Genomic DNA, 18,932 nt, shown 5'->3' on the forward strand with positions numbered 1-18,932 from the left:
AATTTGTGCTTAAGCCATGATGGCCACAAGACCAGCTGGGTTGGAGTCAACTGGCCCTTCTGTGCACAGGTTGGTGCTATGATTCTGATTCACAAAGCCTAAAAATAGACCTGTCTGTAAGGTCCTGGAGCACCCCTGAATTTTCACATGCAAATGTGTTCCAGAAAATGTGCCCAAGTGCATCTCAGAAATGCTTCTGGCTTTTCTACATTTGGTCCAGTTTAAGGTTTGTGAATCAGGAAGGGGATAGTGAGTCTGGTCACATACCCTTTTTCAGAGTCCTCACAAGTATATCTGACAGACCCTGCCAGGCCTGCTGATCCCACCACGTTTACAGTAGAGATCCCAGAACTCTTAGGATAGGAGATCGGGACAAAAAACAAGACAGATGTCCACAAACGGACTGTTCTGGTGAGACGCCTAGAAGAAAGCATACCCTGTAAAATGAATCCTTCAATAATAGTTCTACAACACAATCTCTAAAACCCGATGAACCCCTGGGGTGCAGAATGTTGCACAATATGTCTTCATACTGAGAATTACTCATAATCCCTATTTATCCCTAGATTACCTTTGTGTGCAGAAATGATTAGTTGTCCACCAAACCCAATTTAATGGAATAGCATTAATATTCAGTGTCCATGCACTGGACACATTCAATAGGGAAAGTGCCTAAATAAACAACTTTCTTTGAAAGTTAGTCCCTCGGGTAAACTTGTGCATACATTTTAAAGTAATGTAAACAAAAGTAACCAGCCCATCAAGCCTCTACAAGTTATGTCATGAATCCAATCATATTACCAATGTTTTTTATGTCTTCTTCTAGTGTGAAGTTTTTTTCAATAGCAAATGTGCTGGCACCCTCTCCTGTATCAAGTTTTTTGCATGTGACTAATCCATTCTGGTAGATAGCTGCTAAAGTTCCAACCAGGAGCCCATTAATGCCCAAAACCAAAGTCCAGATCAATCTGGGAGTCCTGGGGTTCCAGTACAGAAGGGCTTGAAAGAAAATGAAAACGTGGTTGATCTGACCTCCATCTTGGCTTTTTGACTCCTGCAGTGCTGAACAGGAACGAAGTGTGTTCTTCATCCTCTGCACCTCATTGAAATGCCTATGGCTGAATGGGACCTTCCTTATAAAAGTAAAGCAGAAAATCACAGGATTTGCCAAGGCTTAAGATTTCACATTTCTGATTAGAAGCCTCATGCAACCCCATCAGAAACACAAAGGGCAAAATACCTTTTCATTTAAGTGTGTGGATGTTCTTTGTTTTTTCAAACATCTAATGTTAGAAGTAAGGTTCGGTTATCTGTGTTTGGAAAACAGAAAACCCAATCCGTCCTGCCTTGATCCTGCTCTAAAACACCACATGCGTTTAACCCGCATACCTAACATGCCTTTTCCCTGAATGTAAGCCCACAGAATTTCGGTATTCACTTAATAAATGAACCTACTATAAAGATTTAATATGAGAATGAACTCAAGTTATTTCTTACATACCATACCAAGAGAATTCTGTCATTGTTTTGTGTGAGGCCCCAAATGCTAACCTGTGAGCAGAGAAATCAGTCTAAAACACATTGATTAAGGACCACATCATCGACTAAGATGAATTCCTCGAATAATTCATCCATAGAAGAGATTCCAAATGGTAACCAGGTGTACCTAAATATACATGTTTGTGGGATTCATTTGTTGATACACCTTGAATGAAATTGGAACTTTAGCTGATGGCGACCGTTAATTTTTCTCAAGATTAAGTTTGATCGATCACATTCATCATTCCATGATCGATCTTGTGGATCTCTTTCAATGTGTTTGTTTGGTTGATGGCTATTGAAATATATTTTCACTTTCTTGGCCAGTCCTCTCTTTTGTTCCTGGAGCACCACTACAATTGGAGAGACCCATTATGCCTGGCCTTGTGACAATTCAATGATATCTAAATCAGCAATGCATTTATATCACTCACCGAATATGTCTGAAAATGCGATCCACCTTGTTCTGCAATATGTTTACTAGGGTTTCATTCAGGCAGATTTGAATATGAGGGTTTTTCAAAGTTCTAAACCTATGAGCAACCTATGAGCAGCTCTGAAAGTAGTTTCCATTTTGATTGACAAGTGACAGACATCTAAATGTTATCGATCAGTAATGGAAAATCTCAGAGGCAAGATGCTAGCATTTCTCTTTCTAAGATGTATATATGCTGCCATCTTTATGGACTTGTATTTGTTTCTTACTCTAAAATAGACTATCTATTTTGGGTGAGTAACTATGGAAATTACAGACCATATGAAAGTTCTGCCATCTGCTGGCGGATGCCAAAATGAATGTGGGTTCTGGCACTGCATTGCTGCACCATACATAGTGACCCTTACCATTGGAGTGCTGTGCTAAAATAGGGCATTTTACGTGTGCCTTTTCTCAATACAATGCACCTGCTTTTGTTGTATTATTATTTTGGTATTTATTGAGCGTGAAACTAGATTCAGTAAGCAACAGAACACTTTAAAATCATAGGGGAAGAACACATTGAGGCAAGCCAAGAAAAATGGAGCAGGTTACTAACAACAGGGGAGGGGGACAATTGGCACCAAGGGATCTACATGCAACCAGGGGAGGAAACAGTGAGGGGTAGATAACTGAGTCTCAGGGTGGGAAGTGGAGGGTGTCTGGACCTAGGTGTTAGGGAGGAACTTTGATTAGGAAGGTTTTGATCTCTTTCCTTGCTCTTTCCTGAGGTTCTTAAGCTCTTTCCTGGCTCCGTCCTTGCTATTTTGTTGAATCTGACTAGGGATGTTCTTTTCAAGTATGTTGTCAATTGGTCTATTGCCTAGTGATAGATTGTGTATTAAAGACAAACACTGATACCCTAGATGCTTTTTTAATTGTAATCACTTTTACACTTGTTTTCAATTTCTGGGGTTACGTAGGAGGTGTACATTTCCATGTATTCTGAGCTGCTTCCCCAGTATCCAGGCTCCTGACTATAGACATAGGGCTCAGATTTTAGTTTCTTAATTATTGCACTTCAGAGGAAAATATCTCAACAAGTATCATCTAATTAGAACAAGATTCATGCTTTATACTTTTTCCTTTCCATGTTATGTTATGTTATGTTAATCATTTTTCTTTAGCAGAAAGGAACCTTGCATATTACAGTGCAAGTTAGCAAAATAAACTACACATGATGTGTCTTAGATCATGAATGAGGAAATAAGAAGGAGTTGCAGGTTTACAAATGAATAAGTAGTTTTAAAAAAGCTTCTTGAATGGAAGAAAGTCAGAAATGGAGCAAAGTTCATTTGGGAGGATATTCCAGGGCCAGACACTGTGAACTAGATATGATCTGGCACCGACAGAAGAAAGGTAAAATCAGCGCCCTTCTAACAAACAAGCATACTGTGGTCTACGATAATGTTTAGGTTGATAATAAATAATAGGAAGAATTTTATTATGAAGGAGCGATATTCTGCAAACAATTGTAAAGAAGAGCAGCACATTAAAATATATTTCCCAATGCTAATTGTAAGCAATAATGTTCCTGATGTATGAGTAAAAGATCATTGCAGAAAATGGGCCTTCATCACGAGTTGGGCAGTAGCCCTTAAATGTGACGGTAATGCTGTTACTGCTGCATTTACAGGCTGGCCCGATCACGAGTTGGGCGCTAAATGGGCTGTTTTACCTCCATCTTTTTTCTGAAGGTGAAAATCCCATTTAGCGCCCTGTTTTCAGCACAATTACTGCCATCTGTATTTGCGCTGTATTTGCGCTGGAAATGTCCCATTGGGTCAAATTGACCCAAAGGGGAATGGGGATTTAATGTTAACGCCCAACCCGTGATCTGGCTATAATAACGCCAGACCTCCTAGTGCGCAGGCAATTACAGTTGGGTGGTATTACTGCCAGGATTCCACCAAACTCGTGTTGAGGCTAAATGAGTGCTAGTTGCTTTTTTAGAGTTTAGAGTTCATGTGTGAGATTTTTAGGACAACCAGCCAGTAAAGAACTGCAATCGCCCACTTTAGCACTCACCAACATGCTAGCAATATGCCTTAAAGGCTGTTGTGATAGAGAAAAAAATGGATTTCCATAAAGTGGCAAAGATAATGTATAGAAGAACTTAGAACAGAGTTGATCTATGCTTTCATATCCATTTCGGGGTCAAATAAGACATCTCTTATTTTTATTTCATTGATAATAAGGGCCTATGCATTGGAAAGAGTAAAATAAGATTGTCCTAAATGTGTAAAGTTAGAATTGGAATAAATAATGGTCAATTTTGTTTTACACGTTTTTATGGTCCAACAAATTTGAGTGCATCTAAGCATAAACTGTAGATAAAATAGAGTTACGTTTTATATCATATTCATTGATATCTATCGAGATCTTAAAATAAAGTTGTGTGTCATTACTGTCACTTTGAAAATTCAGGTATAATTTAGGTAGGAGGTTTAACTTCGCAATTTAAAACGATTTCATTATGTCCAACAAAATTGGATGGTCCGGCAGAAACGTCACACCGAATTGGAGTCTCTACTGATGACATGTTGTTTGATGAAACAAAAGAGCTCTTATTGGAGTGGAATGGTCCAGGATATCAAATCAAGTTGACAGGTCAAGCATAATCAAGAGGCAGTGGTGTAACAAAAATGTGGGGGACACCCTGCGAGCCACCCTGAGTGACTCTCCTCCCCAAGCTCAGCGACAAAGCATGGAACACACCACACTCTGGGCCAGCCTGGACCCCCATACATTTGCAATGTGCGTTATGCTCATGCTGTTGCAGTGGTACGCCCGCACTGCACTGGGTGAAAGATGACAGTTCCTGTTGCTGCCATGAGAATGGAACTTGGTACAACATCTTTCGACACTATTAGAACATTGACCTGTAGTAAGCTATTCCAAAATATTAACCTAGCTAGTGTCACATCTGATAACAATCATCTACAGAATATTGGATTTCCCCTGGTTGAGACAGTTCATATGGGCTATTTCTCACATAAACTTAAGATTAAGACACATAAATGCCATAGAGTGAGATTTATTGGGTCTCTTCACAAATAATTATGCAATGAGGAGTATGTTAAACAAAGCTTTGAATATCTAAACCCTTGCAGATACTTGATTAAAGCATGTATTGATATTGATATTTTATTTGTATCCCGCTCGTAGTACGTTTCAGGGCGTGACGAGGCAAGGGAGGGGAACCAGGGAGAACAAAACAATGATCTTACTAGGCCCAGTGACATTGAGAATGTGCAAGTGCATGGGAGAGGGAAAGGGGAAAGTGTGTGGGAGGGGGGATGTACACACACATTAAGACGCTTCATCATGTATCTGTGCTTAAATGGGTTATGGAGCATATTCGACCGTGGCAGAACATTCCTCAGGAGACGAGATTATGTCGCCTGTGTGCTAAATCCATAGAGACCGGAAGGCATATTCTGACTGACTGCGAGAAGGCAACTGATTTTAACCCTAAGGGATATCAGCGCTTTTGCACATCGGGTCGAAGCATCGAAATGGATCAGTGTTGGTCCACGATTGTGGCAGCAGGATCCCTCATGATCACTGTGACAGCGATGCATGTTTGGGAGAGTATACAAAGTGCATTATTAAATAAGAGACATAATTGATCTGATCCACATAAAATCCTAATATGCCATACAAAAAAGTGTGGCTAGATTAGGCAGTGATGAATTTTATAGTAATTAATGGGTAAAGTGATATGAATTTGACAGGGAACTTATATCAATTTTACAATTCATTGGCCAGTTATATATTAAGAACTGTATTGTATTCATTAGTACTTCCGACCATTAGCAGGTCTTTATCAAGGCTATATTCATTGACAAGTTTGTTGGAGAATTGTTTTTCAAAACAGACCGTTGTTGTGATAAGTGTAAGTAAGTGTAAGTGATAAGTGATTCAGTGCATATCGTGAAAACAATAAAAAATAATATTCAAACAATATATGCCAGTATCCCTGTGTACAAACATTATCTTGTAGGCTTTGCCCAGAATACCAGTAACAATCTCCTGACACAGAAAAAAAGAAAAAAAAAACATTTGATTACTGCTGCACAAATGCTTGCCCAACTCCAGCACCACCATGTAAGAATACTCTTCATGTAAAACCAAAGTGTCTGCTTCCCAGAAGGTGAAATGATCCAAGGTGGTCTTGAATTTGGAAAGTAGCAACCCTTTGAATTAGTATCTTGGTCAGAGAAGGAGCATTAGAAGTGAGCTAACAACTTGAGAAATTGTGTGGAGCAAGAGAGGTTTTGCTTATTTATTTTTTTTAAAAGAGGGGTGTATTGTCTTTTACTGATTTCCAAATATCTTTCGAAGAAGATATAGCAACGATCATTAAAATGTGCAAAATGTGAATATTTATGATCTCATATTACAAAGTTTGGTATCATTTGAAGTCATGTCAGAGGTGTAAGATCCACTGCCAGTGCCAGGTCATCTTGCCAGAGTTCAAGTTTTATTTTCTGTGCATGCTGCTTAAAGTGTGAGCCATACTGTGTTCTACATAAAAACATCTGCAAGGAGCATCATTTAAAAGTGATATGCTGTACACCTTTGAAATGTTTGCCACTTGAGTACTTTTAAATCTCTTTGGGGATGCACGCTGTCTTTGGATCTACTGGCCTGGGAAGCTCTCTCAGGGACAGCGCTGCAGTCATGTGCTACTGTGATTTATAAGGCTTACTCGGCCATTGACAGAGAGGCATGGAATCACTGTTGTGTATCAGAACCAGCACTGGTCTTCACCAGCATGACAACATTTGAGAAATAGGAGGGGATTTATCAACAGTACAGTAAGCAATAAAAATATGCAGTGTCGGCCTCCAGCAGGCCACACTGTCTAGGAGACGGGCACAATATATAAGTGCACACAGAGAAAACGGAGGCCCACTCAGTTACGACTAGTATCAACTCCAAACTGTATTAACTGAATCCAACCCCCCTGAGGCTTCCTTCCTGCCTCACTGCGTCACTTCCCACAACATGCCCCCACCCTAGCTCCGCTTTACACATAACGATGAGGATGTCCTGGACGTCCAACAATGTGACATACAGAATGTTTCATGTGTTGATGCTAAACAGAGTAAATAAACAGTAGGACAAAAAGCTGACAATTATAAAACAATACAAGTCACACAATATTAAACAATCCATGTGTTTCACAAATTCTGTGTTTGATGATGAATGGAAGAATGATAACAGAGTGCACATCTTTCCTCCCTTACCCCACCCTCTGGCCGTTCCCCTTTTGCAGTTGTTTGGTTTGTACAAAGAGAGGCAGGTACTCTCTGACACCAAATACAGCAATGGTGCAACACCAGTGTGGTGACCGGGCTTCAGCGCCCTTGCCCCCGTCTCCTGATATTCTGGGCTATGTTGACTCGACCTGGCTATAGGAGCCGTGGCCAAACAGTACAGGACACAGATGTTAAATAGAGCCTGGCCTTCACGGTCAACAAAAGCCTGTCAACCTGCACTCATATGCATACCATTTTAGGCAATTGAAATTGTGATGTGGGGTTAGTACTTGAATGCCAAGGGAGTGACTGGAAGGCTATAGAGGGGACAGGAGACCTCACATTTTCACAGCAATCCTTGAGTGGGTGATCAGACTTAAAGGAGAGATTCAACCGCTTGCTACATCGAAGCTGCACTAGAATAGTCTCATTATAATGCGTAAACATGTTAGTTGCCCCTCCCCCCACACAAATGTGTTCGCGTCTCCTGCAACATCTCTAAAGTTATGGCTTCTCCCAACATTTGAAGGGTTAGCTCGTCCCCCCCATGGAAATGTAGGGTTTGTTGCGCCCCTGAAATACAGCATACGTCCTGCTGTCGAGATCTGGTGTAAACGCAACATTCAATCAGATCTCAAGAGCGTAAATAATTGCTCAGATCTCACACTGGCCTCAACAACACGACACGACTTTCATATTGCATAGCATATTGCATAGCAATAATAAGAGCGAATGCACATAAAAAGTGTAGCTCTCTTCCAGCGCGCCAAGTCTTTTTTCAACCCCCTGGAAGAACAGCTAATGTTGCAATCTACACTAGATGCCAGTCTTGCAGTTGTCCCGCCTATTCTGTTACTATCGTGGGCAGCAGCGCCGGGGCCCCAGCAGAACCCCGTACGTCGCAGCACATTAGTGAAAGATTATCAGTATGGAAATGCTCTTTCTGGTTTTCAGTTTTGCACGTTGCGTTTTCTGCATGAGCATTTTACCTATATCGTATTTTGTTTGTTTGTTGCTTGCGATGTTTCATACTATATGCCAGCTTCCGCAGTTAGATAAGATTTGCGGAATGGGTACTTGCCATTTCTATACACAAAGTGTCTGTTTGTTCCTCCAACATTTTGAGGTATGTGCCTGATTCACAAAGCGTTTTTCAAAGGGATTTTCCTATTGAAAAACGCTGTGTGAGTCAGAAAGCCCTGCGTGTCCAAATCTATCTCATTCTATTCTATTCAGATTTTTTTTTAATTTTAAATATGACTTCTGGGCAGGCTCTGTGTGTCCTATAGCGAAGTAGTGCAATTCCGGAAGGCAAACCCAACTTCCTATTGTGGGCCGTCTTTTCAGCCCAATTGTGGCAGTTTGATGAGGTACTACACTGTGCGAGTGATAGTGTTGGCCACTGTTACTGAACCCATTAGTCCCAAAAACCCTCCTCGGGACGGGTAGTACTGAAGTAGTCACGCTAAGTAAGAAATTGCTATTTGTGATTCTGCATCACTAACTGGTGGCCAGGCCCATTTGAAGCCACAGTCCGACCCTACCTGTTGGGTGGGACCCTCCTGTTTGCGTTGCCCCTTTAAGGGGATGTGTTTTCCTCACGTGTATGGCCCCTTTAAGATGGGCCATGACTGTGTCATGGCCCAAGCTAATAAAAGGAGCCCCTGCAGGCACGTGAGACAGAACGGCTGCAGAATCCCAAAGAGGAATGACTGAGTCGTGTCTCATCATTGATGTAGTCCGCAGGCCTACACCTGGAGGCACAGGCCTGCATGCCCTGATGCCGTGAGACTCGCATCCCCGGACGGTGGCCGAGGTCCGCACAGTCAGGGGCCCGGCAGGCTGTGCCCCACCCCGACGGCGGTGATGTCCATATCGCCTAGGGGCCTGCCGGATGTCCAGGGCAGGCCCCAAACCCCACACATAGTGGGCCTATGATGTGCTCCAAGAAAGAGCACCCAGGGGCGCCTGCCGGATGTGCATGGCAGGCGACCCCCAACAATGGCGACGAGGACCACGAGTCCACGTGGCCCCCCTGCTGCCAGTAAGAGGTGGGGGGAAAGAGGAGTGTTTGACCCCACCGCGGGTCCAGCGTGGCCTGTTCCACACCGCCGCGGTGTGGGCGATGTAGGCCCGGGCTGCCCCGCGGTGAGGTGCACACCCCGCAGCGTTCCGCCACAAAGAGAAGATATGTTTGGCGAAGGAGGAGCGGCGGCTCAGTGCCCTTGTGGAGGGGTGTGGGGGAACACCGACGTGCTTTGCCCCGGCCGCGGCCCTCAGTAATGGGGGTGCCCGTGCGGCCGGGATCAGAGCATGGTGGCCCCCCCTGCGGTGTCTGCTGCAGGGATGGAGAGGCGAGCGGCCGCTGCCGCGAAGGAGGACAGCGAGTTGTGCTGCCCGGGCCCCGGAGAGAGAAGAAGATGGGTGCGGGCCGTCCCGCCGTCTTTTGTCCCCTGTCCGCGGCCCTCAGAAAAGAGGGTGCTCGTGTGGCCGGGGTGGGAGCCGTCCCGCCCCTGCCGCATCGGCGGTGATGGGGAGAGGCGGACAGTGATTCCAGGCGGCATCCGCTGTGTGGGGCCGCCATCTGCCACTGCAGAGAGGTGCCGTGCCGGGGCCCCGTGGTCATCCCGGCCCGGCTGTGGTGGAGACTGCTCCGATTGGGAGCAAACATGGAAGAGGAGGCAGCGGAGGTGCAGCCGCGACTGCAGCTGTGTGCCCCTGGTAGGTCATGCTGCCGTCTCCGACGGCATCCCTGCCGCGTAGTGAGCTGATGACCGGCATCTCCCGCAAAGTTAAGGCCGTGCTGGCCCCGCCCTTCTCCCGTGGAAACAAACGACAAACAACCGCGTGAGACCCCGGGCTGCTGGCTGGGGAAACTGATGTAGGCTCCAGTCTGGAGCGATGGGTAGTGCCCCCACAGTTGCCGGCGGGCCCCTGTGTGACCTTGGGCCGCTGGTGGTGAATACTGCAGCGCCTGTCACTGGAGCATGCAGGCAGTGAAGTGAGGGCCTTTCGGTGATCCCGGCCCCGCTAGCAATGATTGAGGGCAAGGGATAGGCTCCAACCACTCAGCACATGCAGCCCCAGCAGCAATCCTAGCCCCCCAGCGATGCTGAGGCATTCCAGGTCAGATGACAAAGATGCCCAAAAGGACGAAAGGGGAAGCAATGTTGTGGCTGAGTGGCAGTGCAGGTGTGCCCTAAGTGCATCTAAAGTGTGGACGCCTGCCTGGGGAACAAGCAGGGGGCTGCTCACAACATTTGCAGAGCCCCACCATCGGCGTCACACTACCGCGTCACACTACCAGGGGTGCGCGATCCTGCGTGAAGAGGAAATGGCCTTGGTGCATAAAAAAAGAAATAAAGAAAAGCAGCAACAGGTCGATCGAGGGTGGCAGTGCATCAGCACCAGCAATGGACACACTATGCTTAACGGGATCTCCACCCTCATGATCATCGGAACCCCGAGCCAGGACATTTCAGCATCCCACGCCCTGCACACCTCAATAACGGTGCCATCCGGAAGCAGGACACCCTACCAAGGAAGAATCCTTGCCGGCCCTGCAAGTGGCCTCGACACCTGCCACTAGGGTCCCCTATTGGACCATCTGAGGATCAAGGAGCTGGTGGCCCTGCCGGCCTGCTAATTTCACACAGCGGGCCACATAAGGACTTGCTCCGGCCTGGAGCCATGAATGAAGCGCTGCCCCTGCGGGGGTAATCTGCACTGTGGTCTGGTGGCCACACAATCACGGAGGACAGAGGTGTGCCCTCCCCTGCGGTGTGCCCTTCCCCTGCCTGGGGGTGGGGGAGATGTCGAGAGGGCCTCATCGGTGGGTGAATGGGGCCCCACTACCATATGTATCCTGGCCAATCCAATACCCGCAGGGAGCAGTGGTCTCAGAACTTTATCGCAGAGGTGCCCTGACACGATGCCATGGAGGCCACCCTGACTGCCTGCTCTGTGAGGTGGCCCTACCACCGAGCCATTGCAGTCGCCTAGCCTGCTCTCCGGGGACGTGACTGCCAACCACTGGCCAGGAAAGCGGGGATGTGGTCCAGTCTGGAGAAGTACAGTGAGAGCAAACATGCACCCATACTCCAAGAAGGTGTGCAGAAGGGAAGGATCAACTGTAAAACACTCCGAAACAGAGCAGAAATGAGGAGGCAAGTTTGCTTTACAGGCGCCTGCATGGTGGGCAGGTCGGGATGGATCCGATCCATCCAAGGGGACATGAGTAGTCATGTACGCCATGTAAACACATGCCACAGTGCAGAGCTAATGCACCAGCACTGCATCATGTCTCCAATGCCAGGGTGCCTGAGCACACTGCACTCCACGCATCGCATACCTCACCACCAGTACAATGCCCAAGAGGCTGGACGTGATGGACAAATGGCTCTGTACACCAAAGACTGCCCTGTGAAGTTGTGGTATGGCAGTGACCCGGCACCAACAACGGGATCACTGTGGCCGACGTGGGACCCTCACCCTCATTCCTCTCAAGGTTCACAGCCACGAGCAATTCTGCATTCAGTGCACCGCTCACCCCACCAAAACGGATGAGCATGTGGTGCTGCCTGCGCAGGGCTGAACAAAGTGAGTGGCCCCAACTCCGAGGAGGAGGCGCTGTCAGGTGGTCCGAAAGGGTGATGCCCGCCACGCATCTGGGACGCCAATCCAGCCCGGTATTGCCAGTCAGCCAAGGACTGGTGTTCTGTAACAGCAATAACAAAAGGAAGGCCTTCCAGCACAGAATCGGGCGTCTTCTGGCACAGCCCCCACCGGAACACAGGCCTCCCTGCCTGCCATGGTGGTGGCCTGGACCGCCTGGCACTAATGACACCCTGCACGCCATGTCATCGAGGAAAGAAACACTCCAGACTGGGGAACATTGCCGAAGAAGCGGTGAGTGGTGTCCTGTCACCCCCATTAACAGCACATGGAGCAGCGTGGACGCCTTGCAATTTGTGTCTCGCTGCTCTGCACATCAAAGGACAGTGCTGATGTGGCCCCTGGTACCTCCCAGGTGCGGCTTTGCTGGCTGTGAACTGTACCATCAATGGGCCCGGATTTGGGGAAGCGGCTCCTGAGCAGACGCTGATGGAAGACGAACTGGTCTCCTGCAGTCAGGCAATTGCTTAAAGAGGACTCTGTAATCCTGTGTGTTTTGATGCTGTGAACCTGCCTAGTAGGCCCATGCTTAAAGTGGTCTCAGTAAAGAACGGTAAGGTGAAGCTGTGGTCCTGCAGTTGCGGGGTGTGCACGTAGTGCCGGTCGCCGCCTTTGGTGTCTTGTCGGGAGTTGCAATTCCGAACCCCAGGTTAATAAAGGTTTTAAAGTGTGGGGGGGCACCTACCTACACTTCACCGGCAGCTCACTGATCATGATGGTCACCCGCAAAGTATGCTTAGAATTAGTTAGTATGTGTTAGGTCTGTAACTGTTTGAGCAAGATAAGTATGGGGCGGTGGCATATCTTATTATCTTATCCTACCCCACAAGTTCGAAACCGACAAGCGTTTTATTGTTTGTAAAAAGTGGGGTGCCTGTATGTCTCAGCACTGTTTGTTTGTTCATTATGAAAAAGGAGGAGTGTTGGGTGGGACCCTCCTGTTTGCGTTGCCCCTTTAAGGGGATGTGTTTTCCTCACGTGTATGGCCCCTTTAAGATGGGCCATGACTGTGTCATGGCCCAAGCTAATTAAAGGAGCCCCTGCAGGCACGTGAGACAGAATGGCTGCAGACTCCCAAAGAGGAACGACTGAGTCTGTGTCTCATCATTGATGTAGTCCGCAGGCCTACACGTGGAGGCACAGGCCTGCATGCCCTGATGCTGTGGGACCCGCATGCCCGGACGGTGGCCGAGGTCCGCACGGTCAGGGGCCTGGCAGGCTGTGCCCCACCCCAATGGCGGTGATGTCCATACCGCCTAGGGGCCTGCCGGATGTCCAGGGCAGGCCCCAAACCCCACACATAGTGGGCCTATGATGTGCTCCAAGAAAGAGCACCCAGGGGCGCCTGCCGGATGTCCATGGCAGGCGACCACCAACACTACCTTCGGAACTATGGAAGGTAGTGTAGTTTAAGGCCCAGCTGTGGCTGAACCCAGCTGGGCCTTAAACTAGAGCCAAATGTGCTTGCGTTGCTGTAACAGAGCATCCCACACTCAGACTGACCCGAGTATATCTGCTATGCCGTGTCAATGCTGGCGTTCAACAATACTAACGTCTCTGTCCTGTCGGTAGGCTACCCCACACCTGCGCATATCACATCCATGATCCCTCAATCAATCGTAAAAGCAAATTTACTTTAAACCGTGCTGCATCGGTTAAGCGCATATTATCTGCGTTTATTTGCCAGATGCTGCGTAATATTGCTTACTCTTACTTGAGGAGACAAAAAAGCCTGTGCAAATTGGACACACCTCAGTGCGCCAACAAAGGCGCAATCTGGGAAGCAAATATTGGAGATTCCGTTGAAGACGTTTTAGTGCTGCATTGTCTTCTCCTCAGCAAATGAAAGGCAAGCCCCTATAAACAGGCCCCATCTAGGAAGGTGCACATACTTGCCCTTCCGGGAACTCGTTTAGGAATGGAAACACAGCTGCGCCTCTGCTGTTGATTTGAACAGAGGGATCTGCATGGACTGCGACACGGCCAGTGTAGCCGTAACCGCAGGAGACTGCGAGCAAGCGATTCAGCGCTTTAATTTAGTTATATGTTCATGGTTAGCTCACCAAAAACATTTGCTTAGCTATTAAAACAACGTATTCAACTCCAGGCCAAGAGGCTAATTGTAAGCTAAAGGCCACATATTTCTCACAGTTTATAATTGTGTGTCGCAGATTGTCACATATATTTCTTTTTAGTTTACAATATTAAGGGCCTGGTTCATAGAAAAGTGTGCATTGATCCCGCAAAGTCCCCGCACCGAAAACAGCTTTGCGTGTCCCTATGCGCAAAGTTCCCATGCACGCTCTGCGTATTCATGGAATGCAAAGCAAGCCGACGCGCAAAAGAAAACCGAGCTGTGTGAGGGATGCCCACAACACGCTCCAACACAAGCCAAACCCATTGCCAAAGACAAACTTTCGCCTCCACCTCTGATACACCATCCAGCATGCCTGCAAACCTGCATGCGGTCCCCCGCAAGTCAAGACTGCACCTCTGCAGAACGGCATGAGGTCCCCAGTATGCAACGGCTGCACCCCAGTGAAACTGCACGAGGTTCCCCGGAAGCAACTGCTGTACCCCAGCAAAACTGTGTGTTGACCCCTGTAAGTAACAGCTGCACCCCAGAAAAACTGCATGAGCCCCCCCATATGCAACGGCTGCACCCCAGCTAAACTCTGCAAAGTCCCCTGTAATTAACGTCTGTACCCGAGTGACACTGCGCAAAGTCCCCCTTAAGTAACGACTGCATCCCAGAAAAACCGTGGAGCATCCACCCCTCTCCCAAGACACCCGAACTACTGACAGATCCCCATACATCATAGAAGCCTCCTCTAGCCTCAACACCAACCACCAGCCCCCCTCACCTGTGACACTACCCCCAGGCTGCCCCTCAAGTTCTGACACCACCAACTAGCCCCCTCAACTCCCCCACTACTCCAGGCAGCCCCCTCAGTTCCTGACACCAACACCGCCCCCCCACATCTGACAACCCTGACACTACCCATAAGCCCCCTTAACCTGTGACACTACCCCTGAGGCAGCCCTGACACCACACACCAGTCCCCCTCAACTTTGCCCACTACCTCCAGGCAGCCCCTTCAAGTTCGGACTCCACCCAACAGCCCCCCCTCACCTCGGACATTACACCCAGGCAGTCCCATCAAGTTCTGACACCACCCACCAGCCCCCTCTCCCCTGCCACTAACAAGTCAGCCCCCTTAAGTCCTGACACCACCCGCCAGCCCCCCTCACCTCTGACACTAATGCCAGGCAGACCCCTGAAGTCCCACATCACCCACCAGCCATCCTTGCCTCTGCCACTACCTCAGTCAGCCTCCTCAAATTCTGACCCCACCCGCCAGCCCCCTTACTGCTGCCACTAAACCAGGATTCCCCCCTCAAGTCCTGACACCACCCACCAGCCCCCCTCACCATTGCCACTACCCACAGGCAGCCCACCTGAAGTTCTGACACCACCCACCACTCCCTCACCTCCGCCCACCACCCCAGCCTGGCCCTGCCACAATACACCCCTACCACTCCAATGCTGACCAACAACTTACCTCAATTCCACCGGCCACATGAAGTACACCAGCAACATATCCTGCTCTAGCCTGAACAACTGGGGGCACCGCTTTAGAATCCATGTCTATAGCTCATCACAGCACTCCCTGATACATCACACTCAATTGCACATCAACAGTACAGCAGAATGTAGCATCAGCTACACTGTGAACACTCCATGTACATGTGATATAGTAAAGCAATGTATTGCAATGTGATTTATCATTGTGCCCATATGCCATATAAATGTTCTAAAGCACTGTACGTGAATGACCTTGGAGGACACAAGTCCCAGACATCACTGACAGGAGAGAGTCACATGTAATGTCTGTGTGCATAGTAGCTTATACAAATCTAGGAATGAAGGGAGTCAGGTAGGAAGGCATAGCTGTCAAAGTCCCTGCAAGTAGCACAAATAGAACAGGCATGTGTGTGGGTGATGTCAAGGCTGTCACAGAGTGTGTGAGCCAAGGAGATGGATGATGTGTACAGCCAGACTTAAAACATTTATCATGAGAAAATGTAGCATTTGAGAGGTAGATGTGTAGCATGACACAAGAGCATCTTATGGATGATAGCAGTGGAGTAATAAAAAATGAGGGGGCCCCCCTGTTAGCCATGCTTTGACCCCCCCAACTCAGCAACAAATCACGGGTCGCGCCACACTCTGGGCCGACATAGATTACCATGCTTGCGCAATTCGCACAAACAGGCTGCTGTAGGGGTACGCCACACACTGCACTAGTAGAAAGATATAAATATGTGTCTTAATGCACTATACAGCACACTTTCTGAGAATAATTGGCTAAAAGGCCAGAGCATTTGCAATTGTTTTGTAGGGTAACACCAATCTAAAAATCCAATACATGGAAGTCACTAAAAGTGCACAGGAACATAAATGCTTTAATTAATATAATGGTTTGCAATTAAAAATGCCATGCCGCAATGAAAACATGTCCAACTGGCTGCACAATGTAGACCAGTCTAGACATGTAATAACATATTATAGTAAAGCATGCCAGTCCACATTTAGACATACCTAGACTGGTTGCACCAAAATGCCAGTCAAAGCATTAACACATACCATAGTTATTTTATCACAGATGCCCAGAAAATTTAACAATGCTGCAATAAGAAACTGCTAGACTGGAAGCACCCACATGCCAGTCTAGCCAGGTAATTACACTTAGCAAGACTGCTTTATCAGAGATGCCCCGTTAAAAAAAAAGTAAGTGAAGCCAAATTAAGAAATTACTAGACTGGCTGCACCAAAATGCATCTCTAGCCACTAATAGACATGGATGACCATTATGATGTATTGCACAATCCCCATCCCACCCCACCACCCATAGATCCCCATTCCCTCCCACCCCCTGCCCAAACCCCCAAAATCAGCTTCTCGGTTCAGAATAAACTCCACATCCCTTTTCCTTGTCCTAGTGCTTACATATGAGGCTCCTTGCCTCATAGGTAAGTCCTGGGATAAGGAAGAGTGGGACTAGAAGTAATGAAGATGACAGGTAACTAAGCCAGGCATGATATCCATGTCCCTCTACCTAATCCCAGTACTTGTGTATGAGTCGAAGTGCCTCATACACAAGTACTGGGACCAGGAAGAATAGGGCTATGAGTAATGAAGATTACCTATAAGTAACCAAGGGATTAAACACAAGTAGTGGAGCAACACCATTGAGCTGCCCAGGCTTCCTTCCCCCCCTTGACATTTTGGGCTATGTTGACGTGACCTGGCTGACCTACAGAGCTGTTGCTGAACAGAACAGGACAGAACAGCACAAAGATGTGAAACAGCACCTGGATTTCACCCAACAATTACTAACATAAAACATTTCACTGTTAGTACCTGCATTCAAATGCATAATTCTTTAAGCAATTGAAATCGTGATGTGGGTTTAGTACTTGCATGCCAGGGAAGTGATTGGACGGGTAGAGATGGGACAGGGGACCACTTATTCTCACAGCAGTCCATAATTGGGTGCTTTCATACTTAAAGTAGAGAATTAACAGCTTGTAACATTGAAGCTGCACTAGAATAGTCTAATTAGAATGCATAAAGAAGTTAGATGCCCCACACAAATACGTTTGCCTTCCCACCGCCCGTGAAGTTAGCACATCTCCCAACATTTGAACGGTTAGCACCACCCCTGGAATTTAGGTTTTGTTGTGCCCTTGAACACAAGCACACACACCATTCAACATACACACACATGCACACCCAGCCACCCATACATTTATGTGTGGACCCTTTCACTATACAGGCACACCCAGGCAGCCACCTATACATGTAATTGTGCACCCTTTCACCATAAAGGCACACCGAGGCAGCCACCCATACATTCATGTGTGCACCCTTTCACCATACAGTCACACACCCAGCCACCCATACATTTAAGTGTACACCCTTTCACTATACATTTCTTTTTTAGTTACAATGCCTGGTGGGCTGCATCCAAAGAGCAGAGTGCTCCATTTTTTGTCTCTTGCAAACAAAATTCATTTGCTTTACCTCTATTAATTGTTGCCTTTCTTAGGCCAGCTCTAGCCCCTGTGTGTCCTGCACCTGTTTTCCCTTCCTCCTCCCTCCTCACCTTCCTGCGCTTCAGGCCGCCTCGCTCCCACCCTCTGCTGGCTGATTGGTGCCCAGGAGACCATGTCCTGCTCTCAAGGAGCTTATGAATGACACTCCAAGGGCAGCCCTGCACGTAGCAGCCACAGTGGCTAAGAGCCACAAGACAAACAAAGTGCCGCTCCTACATTGGCAGCTATAAACTGTGCCTGCAGGTGTCAGCAGGGGAGACCATGGCCAGCCATCAACCAGCATAGACCATTAAGGTAGGTGTGGCCTGGGTGGGGATTAGAGCAATCACTGTACTCTGAAAGCCCTGCCACTCTACCTACCCTCAGAACATAGCACACCAGGCTGTTAATACTAACCAGCTTCACAACTAGTGAGGATTGTGAATATTACCAGAGTAGAGTAGTATCTAGAGAGGACTATGACCTTTAGCCTGTGCCACACTAAGCTAGAACTGTGAATACTAGCCTGTGCCACATTGACATAGAACTGTGAATATTAGCCTGTGCCACATAGAAATAGAACTGTAAATATTAGCCTTTGCCACATTGAGATAAAACTGTGAATACGAGCCTGTGCCACATTGAGATAGAACTGTGAATATTAGCCTGCATCACAGGCCTCTGACAGATTAAGATAGAATTGTGAATACTAGCCTTTGCCGCATTGAGATAGAACTGTGAATATTAACCTGCACCACACTAAGATAGAACTGTGAATACTAGCCTGCGTCACATTGAGATAGAACTGTGAATATTATCCTGCGTCACACTCAGAGAATTGTGAATGTTGCCTTGAGTCACATCTAGAGAGGACTGCG

This window comes from Ambystoma mexicanum, chromosome 6q (genome assembly GCF_040938575.1).
Source record: "Ambystoma mexicanum isolate Mex_15411 chromosome 6q, UKY_AmexF1_1, whole genome shotgun sequence".
In the NCBI taxonomy this organism is placed as follows: domain Eukaryota; kingdom Metazoa; phylum Chordata; class Amphibia; order Caudata; family Ambystomatidae; genus Ambystoma; species Ambystoma mexicanum.